This window comes from Rhododendron vialii, chromosome 6a (assembly GCF_030253575.1).
Source record: "Rhododendron vialii isolate Sample 1 chromosome 6a, ASM3025357v1".
In the NCBI taxonomy this organism is placed as follows: Eukaryota; Viridiplantae; Streptophyta; class Magnoliopsida; order Ericales; family Ericaceae; genus Rhododendron; species Rhododendron vialii.
Genome location: NC_080562.1, coordinates 9,537,069 through 9,548,269, shown reverse-complemented (window position 1 = coordinate 9,548,269; position 11,201 = coordinate 9,537,069). Strand labels below are relative to the sequence as shown.

The window sequence follows — 11,201 nt, the reverse complement described above, 5'->3', positions numbered from 1 at the left end:
ATATTTTTCCATACATAAAGTCAAAAAAAATATTATATTAACATTTTGAATTAAAAGGAAAAACGTTTGGCTTTACCGATCCAAGCTACGTCATTTCGATTTTTTTATTCATTAATTAGAAAAGGGAAAAACGTTTCCCAAACAGGGCCCTTATCAAATGAAAAAAAAGAAAAGAAAAGAGAATCAGCAATTGCCTCAAAACTGTGTAGTTTTGAGGTGTAGGCAGGAGCTGCTGTGCTTGGATGGCAGCAGAGCCCCCCGAGTCCTAGGACACAAGACTCAATTTGATTATGTTAATTAATTTATGCTCCATTTGATAAAGGTTTGGTTTGAATATTTTGCATGACATTCCTTGCCATATTTAGTATATATAGAAAATTATTGGTGTGGTGAAAATCGTTGCTATATATGCCCCATTACTAAACATAATCTCTAAATTTGTCGCGGTTGCCACGGTTATGTACTTCTAATGTCGCTTTGAATTAAATATCTAGGTTGTTGTCACCTTATATCATGATTTTCTAAATTTGGCAGAAGAAAAGAATGATTTACTGAATTTGGAAAAGAAAAGTAAGTAGCACTACTTTGCATGACGAATACGAAAATAATTTAAAGAGACTGTATCATCTAACCAATCTACTATATGATGCACACTTTAAAATGTGTAACAAAATTTTTACCATGATTTGTATATAGTGTTCAGAAATAATAGATATAGTATCTCGGTCTTTTTAAATTAGAAAAATATTTAGGAATATTCTATTGTCTAAACGATTTCATGATTTTTAGTATTTATTATTTGAAATAAAAATATTGAACTCTTTCCCAGATATCTTGACTTTCATTTGATACATTCCAATTTAATAAAGCATTGCATCACAGTCCACATCCCTTGCATTTCAACTTGTCATGGCATGATGCTCCGAGAAAAAAAGCACATTTTTTTTACTAGGCTTTCACGTTGAACTAGCCAATTACCATATATTATTCCATGTAGGGGATAAAAATATTAATTTTGCTCCAATAACATCTGAAAACAATACCATGTTGTTTACTAAGCTTTCATATTGAACTAGCCGATGACCCATTCCATGCACGGGACAAAATACTAATTTGGACCTCTCCTGAAATCTTATTGAGTGGGAAAAATTTTAATACTGCACATGACTAAATCATAATATTTAGTATTCCATAGTTAGTCCGTGAATGTCAACATATATATTTCAGTAAATTCCAATAATATCCCCAATAAGTACTAGATTTCAATCTCTCAAAACATTGGAAAAAATTATCATCTCCTGTGTTTCAACATATATTTCAATAAAATTCTATACTATCCCCAAATTTTTTTTTTCAGTTTCTCTCTCTAAAACCGTGTCTCTAAAACAAAATCAAATGCATATGCTTTATTTTTTTGTTTGCATATTCTTAAAAAAAACAAAAAAAAACTGAGGATAAAAAGATGTCATTGCCAGGATACATGCAATAACAATGTAAGAAACACAAAGATTGTAAAACATGATGTATTTACCAAAAATGATAAATCGTCAAAACTGAAATAAATTACCAAATTTGTTTAACTGATTGGATAATTTCTGCAAAAATGCTACTTGCATAACCGTTGTGTTGGTTGTATGCGTAATTCTGACCGTCCAGATGTATTTGGCCGGTCTAGATTTTATAAAAACTCTTTCAATAAAAAGTTTAACTTTTATGGGGAAGAGTTTGAGTGAATCCTGGCCATTTATTACAGTAATGGACGGCTAGAGATTGGTTGCATGTTGTGTTTTACACAACCGTTGTATGTGTAGCACTTTTGTAATTTCTGTGATGAGTTTTCAATCTTTAAAATGATTTGTAAATGAATTTGACGATAAAGATATCAAAATTCATAAATGACCACTAATGATCAATTTAGAAGAAACTCCTTTTAAATTTTTTCATCTATGATCAATTTTTGCTAGTATTTATTATTTGAAATGAAATATTGAACTCTCCCCCAGATATCTTGACTTTCATGCATGTGATACGTACGTTCCAATTTAATATAGCATCTCATCACTGTCCACATCCCTTGCATTTCAACTCGTCATGTCATGATGCTCCAATGACGACCGAGAACAATAGCACTTTTTTTTTTACTAGGCTTTCACGTTGAACTAGCCAATTAGCATTATTTACATGCACGGGATACAAATATTATTTTTGCTCCAAGGACATCTGAAACAATACCACGTGTTTTACGAAGCTTTCATATTGAACTAGCCGATGACCCATTCGATGCACGGGACAAAATACTAATTTGGACCTCTCCTAAAATCTTCTTTATTCATAATTGAGTGGGAAAAAAATTGAATAGTGCACATGACTAAATCCTAATGTAGATGAGCATTAATTAAATTGGACCATAGTGATTCAGGGCTAGCTCCTAATGTAGAACAAAACTAACAAACATATATATCTTGTCGCTATTGATAACTTTCAACATATATATTTCAATAAATTCCGGTCCATACTATCCCCAATAAGTACCAGATTTCGATCTCTCAAACCTTTGGAAAAATTTATCATCTCCTATACCTCAACAAATATTTCAATAAATTCAAATACTATCCCCAATTTTTATTTTTATTTTTATATTTCAGTTTCTCTCTCTAAACCATATCTCTAAAACAAAATCAAATACATACTCTCTCTTTTTTGTTTTGCATATTTTCTATAAAAAAAGAAGAAGAAGCTCAGGATAAAAAGACATGGCATGCAATAACAATGTAAGAAACTCAAAAATTGTAAAACATGGCGTATATACCAAAAATGATAAGTAGTCAAAACTGAAATAAATTACCAAATTTGATTAACTGATTGGATAATTTATGCGATGAGTTTTCAATTTTTAAAATGATTTGTACATGAATTTGATGATAAAGATATCAAAATTCATAAATGACCACTAATGATCAATTTTTAAAATGATTTAAAATTTTCATTCGTGACTTTTAAATGAACTTGCGAATCTCATGTCAAGGAAATTGATATTGTTTGATTTGACTAAGTGCAATAGCATTCCCCTTTGAATTAACCCCAAGAAATTTGGTCAAGTGGCCATGCAAATAAGTGTTTATCTTTCATAAGGTCTCATGTTTGAATTTCACAAATGCCAAACATTCAAAACCTTGGAGCCACAAGAGAGTTTTGGGTTCGCCCGACCGTCAATTTCAAAACTCCGAAATAAGTCGAGGTACGCTCACGCTAACCCGGAGATCCAATTGTAGAAAAAAACAATAGCATTAATTTGAATTCACCTTCCGGTAAAGATGAGGAACGCATACATCAACACATTTTCATGATTATTAGGTGGCAAAACAATAAATACAGGCAAATTAACTTTCTTGTGGGCATCATTATTAATAACTACTCCAATGATAAAGAAGCACAGCTGGGAGCTCCCTTTGTTTTGGTGCCTTGGTGGATATGGTAGGTCTGGTACAGCTGAAACCACTCAGAATCTCACCGCTTTAATTAAACCATAAAAGCTCTTGTCTTGAGACATTTTTTTAGTTGCAACTTAATTGAAAGTCTAGATTCAGAACATACTATATATATAGGGGAGTGATTTTGCCACTCTCCTTTTTGTTAATGTCACTCCTCTTTATGTCTTGATCATCAAGACATAAAGAGGAGTGACATTAACAAAAAGGAGAGTGGCAAAATCACTCCCCTATACATACCTTGGTGTATATAATAATTTAATTGATTGCGGGGGCTTGTTGTGCAGTACAGTGTACAGACGGTCCGTCCAAAACACAAATCTAAATCAAGACCGTCCAAGACATATTACACAGACGGCCCCCAAAATTTGTTTATTTAAATTTGGATAGTCTAATACACAAACGGATAGACGAGATGGTTTATGACAGGAATGTTGTGCACCCCTGCACCGCTGGCCCCCTAGTTCATACTATTTAACTTGGTGCTATGGTTGGGGATTACTATAAAGTTTAATTATAGTATAAACAACAAAAATGCAATATTCGACAAGGCCATAAGAGCATCCACAGTGGAATAACCAAAAGTCAATAATCAAAAATTGCCATATCATCTTTTGGTTATCCATTTAAGGGGTTGCTAAGGTTAGCAATATAGAGGTCCACAATGGTACAATCAAAATTGAATAACCAAAACTTGCCACATTATATTTTCAACTTATAAAATCTAAAAATTGTGACATAAAAAATAGATTTTTTAAAATAGTTTTCAAACTAATAAAAACAAGTTATTGGAAAAAGAGAAAATAATTTTTTGAAAAATTTGATTTAAAAAAAATAGTTTTCGGGAAAAAGTAAAAAAAAAAAAATACTGTTTTTGAAAAAAAATTAAAAAGAACAGTTTTTGAAAAAAAGGTTTTAATAAAAAAACTATTTTGACAAAAAACCTGTTTTGGGAAAAACTGTTTTTATAAAAAACTGTTTTGGGATATAAAAACAGTTTTTGGAAAAAAAAAAGTTTTGAAAAAAAAACAGTTTTTACAAAAAAAATATATAGTTTTTAAAAGTATTTTTCTTAGAAATATGTTGAAAATGGAAGAGAGAGAAGATTTTTGTGTAACGATGGTGTACTTGATTGAAGAAATGTAGGAATAACTTTTGATTATTGGCAAAATGTTACTAGTTTTGATTATTTAAGGGTCAAAATTAGATGAGTTGCTAAGTTTGGTTATTTTAATGTGAGTTTTTTTTTGAACAAATATTGTTAACTTTAACAACTTTTTAGTTTTGATTATACCACTGTAAATGCTCTAACAATACAACATAAAAACCAGCAGGCTAGCAGTGGTTGAGCACGGAATCGAAGTCGATGGGGGCCAAACTATGAAAGTAATTTGGTATTCATATTTTTTTGTTATGGTTGAAATTTCACAAAAAATTCATTGGGCTGGGCCCCGCGGTCCAAAAAAACAGCTTTGCCATTGCATACTGAAATTGTCCGATCATTACAATGTATATTCACGCAATGGTCGCGGTGGTGTTCCACTTAACTTTTAACAAAATAAGTTGATTTTATTCTTATTTAAATATATTTTTTGCATTTATTAATTTTGTGCCAAATTTTTGTGAATATCGATCAGAAAAGCAAAAAAAATTCACTTTAACCAAATATTTTGGGAAATAACCACTTTTAAGAAGAAAAAAAAAAGCCAACTTTGATGAGACGAATCAGAAAACCAAAAAAATGAGACACAAAACAAACAAACGCGATTTTTTTTTTGAATAAGGACAAAACCAAAAAAAAGTCCTAAAAGTCAAGAAAGTCCTTAGTTGAATGGGTAGAAATTTTAATAAGAGGAGTTGCACAAAATATCCTGTATCACAAATTATAGTAGTACTTTTAGACATAAGTAAGTTAAGGTGAAGAACAATTGGCGTTAGTCAAGCTAACTGGTAATATGAGGGCCAAGGCACAACGCTAGGTACTCAAATAGGATACCCCAAAAACACCTCAAAATGAGAAATCAATGGTATAGATTCATTTTGAAACGAATTTGAACCATTGATTTCCTATTTTGGTGTATTTTCGATGTACATAGAATTTAGATGGGAATTACAGAAATTGATAAGGTAATTTTTTTGAAAAAGCAAATTTTTTTATTAATCTTTGAAGAGGATACAAAGATTAAACGGATCTTGAGCACACTGGCGAAAACGCCACCTGAGAACCAACACCGAAAGATGGCAAGAAAACAACTAAAGCAAACATCTAAAAACATCACTCCCCAACACCACAAGAGCCATAGAAGCTGCCAAAAAATAAGCGTAAGACCCAACACCTAAAACCTAACCCGAAAATAAGAGGATGAAAAAACACCTACAACCACAACTGAAGCAAATGAACAAATCAAAAGGAATATGACCTGAACCTAGAAAACACCAAACATATCAGGATGACGGTTCAAAATTTCAAAGAAAGGGAGACATCTTCCTCGAGGTCGACATCATCCTCCAACTCAAACTCATTCTCCAAATCATCAAGAGCGTCAATTCTTTCTGCTAAATCGGCCTCCTGCATTTCCACAAGAGTCTTAAGCATAAAGTTCTGCCCCTTTTATATTGAATGCCCAATCTTGCACAAATATCCATCATCTCTCGAGCTTCCTTAAAAGAAGAGAGTTTCGGTTCTTGATATCACCAGAAGATAAGGAGGAAAAAGGGATCATCTTTTTTCTACGACTTACTTTGTCGGCCCTGACCCCAAGCTCGGCAAGAAGTTTCTTCTTCTTAATTTTCCTCTTAATTTGATCTTCTCAACCTCCTTTCCATCTTATTAGAGTTGTGTTATATGTACCGACTATGAGGGAGGGAAATCGTACCGCCGGCCGCCGGCGGGCCGTCTCCGGCTACTGGACGGCCGATCCTACACGAAAAAAGGGTGCTCGGATCAAGCACCCTACACACCTCGGATGCCGTTAATTCCCGCGCTAGCCCCATCGGTTTTTTTTTTTAGAATTTTTGGACGGCTCGGATCGGCCGTCCAGTAGCCGGAGACGGCCCGCCGGCGGCCGGCGGTACGATTTCCCTCCCCCATGGTCGGTACTCATAGCTTTTCTGATCAATACACTTGTAATGAAAGATCCTGGGTTGGTAAGCCAAGACATTGTGTGATTTTACATTAATGCCCTCCGAGGTTTTGCTTTGTGTTTCGTCGTTCAGGTTTCTGTGCATGGGTAGGTTTGGTAATGCTCGATCGTGAGAGAGGTGACAGAGGCATGGTCGGTTGTCCGGTTTTCATGGTTGAGATCGGTACTTTACTTGCTGATTTCGTGGAATTTTTGTAAGCTATTATTCTTTCTTTCAAACGCTCGGTTGTCCGGTTTTCTCGCTTCAAATTAGTACTCTTTTTCCTGATTTCGCCAAAGTTTTGTACTTGGTGTGCTCGGCGCCGTCTTTGAATGAGAGGTAGGCTTCGTTCTTGGTACTTTGGTTCTTTAATTCGCCGAATTTCTGTACCAGTGGAGCCGATTTATTTTTACTAAGTCATGATGACGACACTGTTGCTCTGGCGGTCTACGTTTTTAAAGGAGGAGCGAGATCAGTTATTGGTTCGCTGCATTCCGGTCGTGCTGCAATCAAAGAAGAGGCGTGAGAAGAGGTAAATTATTGATTTATTTTCAGTTTTAATTAATTCGATTCGATTCCGATTGGATTCTATGATTTAGGGCAAAGAATTTTTCAGACCATATTTTTGACAGATTTTGCTTTTATGAGTCGCTGGAATAGGAATGCTATAGCTCCCAGTGATGTATTCAACTAAGAAATTAATTCACCCACAGTTCTGGTCTAAGTTTATTGATTTATTTCCAGTTTCGATTCTGATTCAATTATATGATTTAGGGAAAACAGTTTTCGATTCTGAAGTTGATATATTCTAATTGAATAATAGTTACTCATCCCTTTATTTGACATCCAAATCAATGTAAACGAAGCCTTAGTATTGTATAGTTTGTTCCAAAATGGATGGAATTACGGAGTGAAGTTGGTGGGGTGCAGGTTCCTGGAGCTTTGTGCGTGTTACAAGAAGCAAGAGAGACTGAGGTGGTTCTTGATCAAATCGGAGAGAGTTTGTTAAGAGAGAGGTTGCCTAAGGCATGTAAGCAATATGTTGTTTTGACTGTAGCGCTCACTTATGTTGATGTTTCGAGGGATTCAATGGCGGTGAGCCCGCCAGATTTTATCAAGGGGTGTGAAGTGCTGAAGAGGGCATTGAAGTTGTTGCAGGTTCTCTCTCTCTCTCTCTCTCTCTCTCTCTCTCTCTCTCTCCATTAGCTTCCTTTTGTTGAACTAACCGCCTTGACATGCCAATGAATCTATTATTGATTAATAGTTCCTCTATGCTAAAATAGTTCGATGGTAAAATGAGATACTGCCAATCTGCCGCTGACTTACAGCAACCCAAAGCCCGGGTGATGTGCAGTTCTACTTTTTATTGGTGCTTGATTGGATGTGTTAATATTTTACATGGTGCCCTCTTTGGCAACCTCAGTTACGTGAATATATTTGTTGTTCTTTGAGGGTATATTTTCACTTTTCTTGGCATAGTTTTTTAAACCTGTCAAGGTCGGTGATTTTTATCCTGCTCAGTTTTATCTTTTTGTTTGGAAACTTTTGCAAGGTGTCTCGTATAAGGTTAGATTGATTCAGCGGGCACTAATTTATCAATGATTTGACATCAAAACACTTTGGAAAACGTGTTTTGGAAATTTGGACTTAGTTTGGATCCTAAAAATATGTTTATGATTATTTATGTATTTTGTCAAATGTTCATTTGATGAGTTATGGGTATTGAGTCTATTGGAACATACATTAGATCACTTCCAATACAGATTTGGTTTTTGTACTGTAGTATCCAATTTTGTGATGATACCTTTGCTGGCTGGTGTTTTGCAATTGTTTTTGTACTTTGTGTTAAATATGGGGATGCCATATGCTCATGGACTAATTCCTGATTCCATTAAACATTTCTGGTTGCAATTTGGTAAGATATGTTTTCTTGTGCTCTTCTAAAGTGGGCAGCAAAAACGATGAAAGAGTTCGGCGTTACATTTTCACTCTTTAAGTTTGGCCATACGTGTCGTTCTTGAACAGATTCGTTGAGTATTGTTTTCATGCAGGAGGAAGGTGCCGGCAGCCTTGCACCAGATTTACAATCACAGATTGATGAGACGTTGGAAGAGATCACCCCACTTTATGTTCTTGAGCTCCTATCTTTACCTCTTACTGAAGAGTATCAGACGAAAAAGGAGAGAAGGTCTTCAAGGCATGCACAATATTCTGAGGGCTGTTGGAGGAGGGGGTGCAGTTGCCATTGTTGGTGGCTTTACTCGTGAAGCCTTCATGAATGATGCCTTCTTACGTATGACTGCAGCAGAACAGGTATTCACCACAGTATTTTTTCAAAACCAATCTTCTGAGTTTTAGAGCATCTCCAACCCAATCCTCCATTTATCAAAGTAACATTCTACGATAAAAATAGTGGGGTTAGAGGATGTCGCTACTCAAGCATATGTCAACTGGACGTCTCTATATCTTTATTTTCATCTTCTCATTCCGAATTCAATATTTTTTTTCTACTTTTGTTCTCAGAAGTGGATTGGAGACAACCCCCCCCCCCCCCCCATCCCATTTTTTATCCTGCACCCACTGTTTCGAGTGTCAATTCATTCTTTCAAATTGAGGGTTTTTGGTGGAGTGCCATTATTGTTGCTAGAGTGACAGAGGATTGATTGGAGATGCTCTTATGATTTGTGTTCATTTGTAGTCGTTTCTTATCTTATTGTCTTTTGTTGTCCCACATTGGTAAAAGGTTGATCTTTTCGTTGTCACGCCAAGTAACATACCTGCAGAAAGTTTCGAAGTTTATGGTGTGGCACTTGCACTTGTTGCTCAGGCTTTCATGGGTAAGAAACCTCATCTCATCAAAGACGCCGACAACTTGTTTCAACAACTTCAGCAGATCAAAGTATCTACTTTGGCAAATCCTGTTTACATGAATCCTGCGAAAGATAACCGTGAGATGGACTTTGCATTGGAAAGGGGTCTCTGTTCGCTGCTCATTGGGGAGCGGGATGACTGTCGCCCATGGTTAGGCTTGGACAATGACATTTCACCTTTTAGAGATCCATCTTATCGTTAACTTTGTCTTGGAACATTCCAACGATGATAAGGATAGTGATTTTCTTCCTGGACTTTGTAAATTGTTGGAGACATGGTTAATGGAGGTGGTTTTTCCAAGATTTAGAGACACTAATGACATTATAACGTTCAAGCTTGGTGATTATTATGATGATCCCACAGTCCTCAGATATTTAGAAAGTCTTGATGGAGTTGGTGGGTCCCCCGTTGGCTGCTACAGCTGCTATTGTAAAAATTGGGGTTGAAGCTACTGCAGTGCTTGATAGTGTGAAGGTTAGTGCAATTAAGGCACTGCAGAAGGTGTTTCCTCTTGGGAAAGTGGATGGGAGTGTTAACATGGAGAAGATGGATAGATAAACAGTTCTGTTATGGTTTTAGAAAGTGAGGAGACAGGGCGACAGGATCAAGATGATTCCACTAACAAACTTGATATTGTCGAGGAAAACAATAATGATGAACAAAGTGAGCCAGAAATGGTTGCTCACAGAATAAAAGATGCAAGTATGAAGATTATGTGTGCTGGTGTAAGGGATACGCTAGCATTTTTTAAGTTTATGATCTCTTATGATATATTTTTGCCATGACAGATATGACTTGAATAATGCAATTTTTGCAGAGGAAAAGCACTTGCCTATGTAAGTAACTCCTTTCAGATCCTAATAATGATGATTACTTTCCACATTATCATCATCATCATTATTGTTTATGTGGCTGTGTTGATCAAGAAACACCTCAGGATAACGTGAATTCTTTATGTGGCTGTGTTGTAGATGTTAGAAAATCGAACTGTTGCTTGAATGGAGGAAATTACTTAGTGATAATATAATCACAAGGGAAGTGCATAGCACAGTGCATTTGTCTTAAAAAATTGCCTCCGCCTTGTCTATAAAAACTATCCATTTTGCGAAACTAACTTTGGCCAGCTTTGAATATAGCTTGTAATCTTGCTCTTCCATCCCTCCACTTTTCGAGAGTGTGGATTAGAATTTCGTATCACATTGTACGGCGTACTGTAGAAATGAAATCCAAATCTGCAGTCTTGTTTTGGTTCTGCTTGTTCTTGTCATGTACCTGGACTAACCCTTAAACACACCAAATTACACCAGATTGTGCTACTATATTGTTGGTTTTAGGACAGCAGATTGTATTAACCTTTTGGAATCAGTTCATTTAGCATGAAGGAAGAGTTTGCACTCGGCTCTCTCAAACACACCAAATTACACCATGCATACAAAACTACCAATATCATGCTCTAATAACTTCACATCTTCAGACACTACCACAGCCAAACAAAACTTCCAAACAACAAATCAACAAATGAGCATGCGAAAACGTGCAACGCACGTGCATTACACTAGTCTTATTAATAGCCTTAAAAGTTGATTTCTCCGGTCCCAAAAGAACTACCACCAGTCCCACCCTTTCTGTAATTAAGCTCTATTCATCCATGACTAGAACATTCCACTGTACTCATCCGCTTTCGAAACCAACTATTCTCTCCTCATGGTATGGGTGTAC

General features: G+C 35.7%; 1 pseudogene; it reads left to right on the top strand.

Moving 5' to 3' along the window:
- Positions 1-7,508: 7,508 nt before the first annotated feature.
- Positions 7,509-10,984, top strand: LOC131328368 (protein ACCUMULATION AND REPLICATION OF CHLOROPLASTS 6, chloroplastic-like; annotated as a pseudogene).
- The last annotated feature ends 217 nt before the right edge of the window (positions 10,985-11,201 follow it).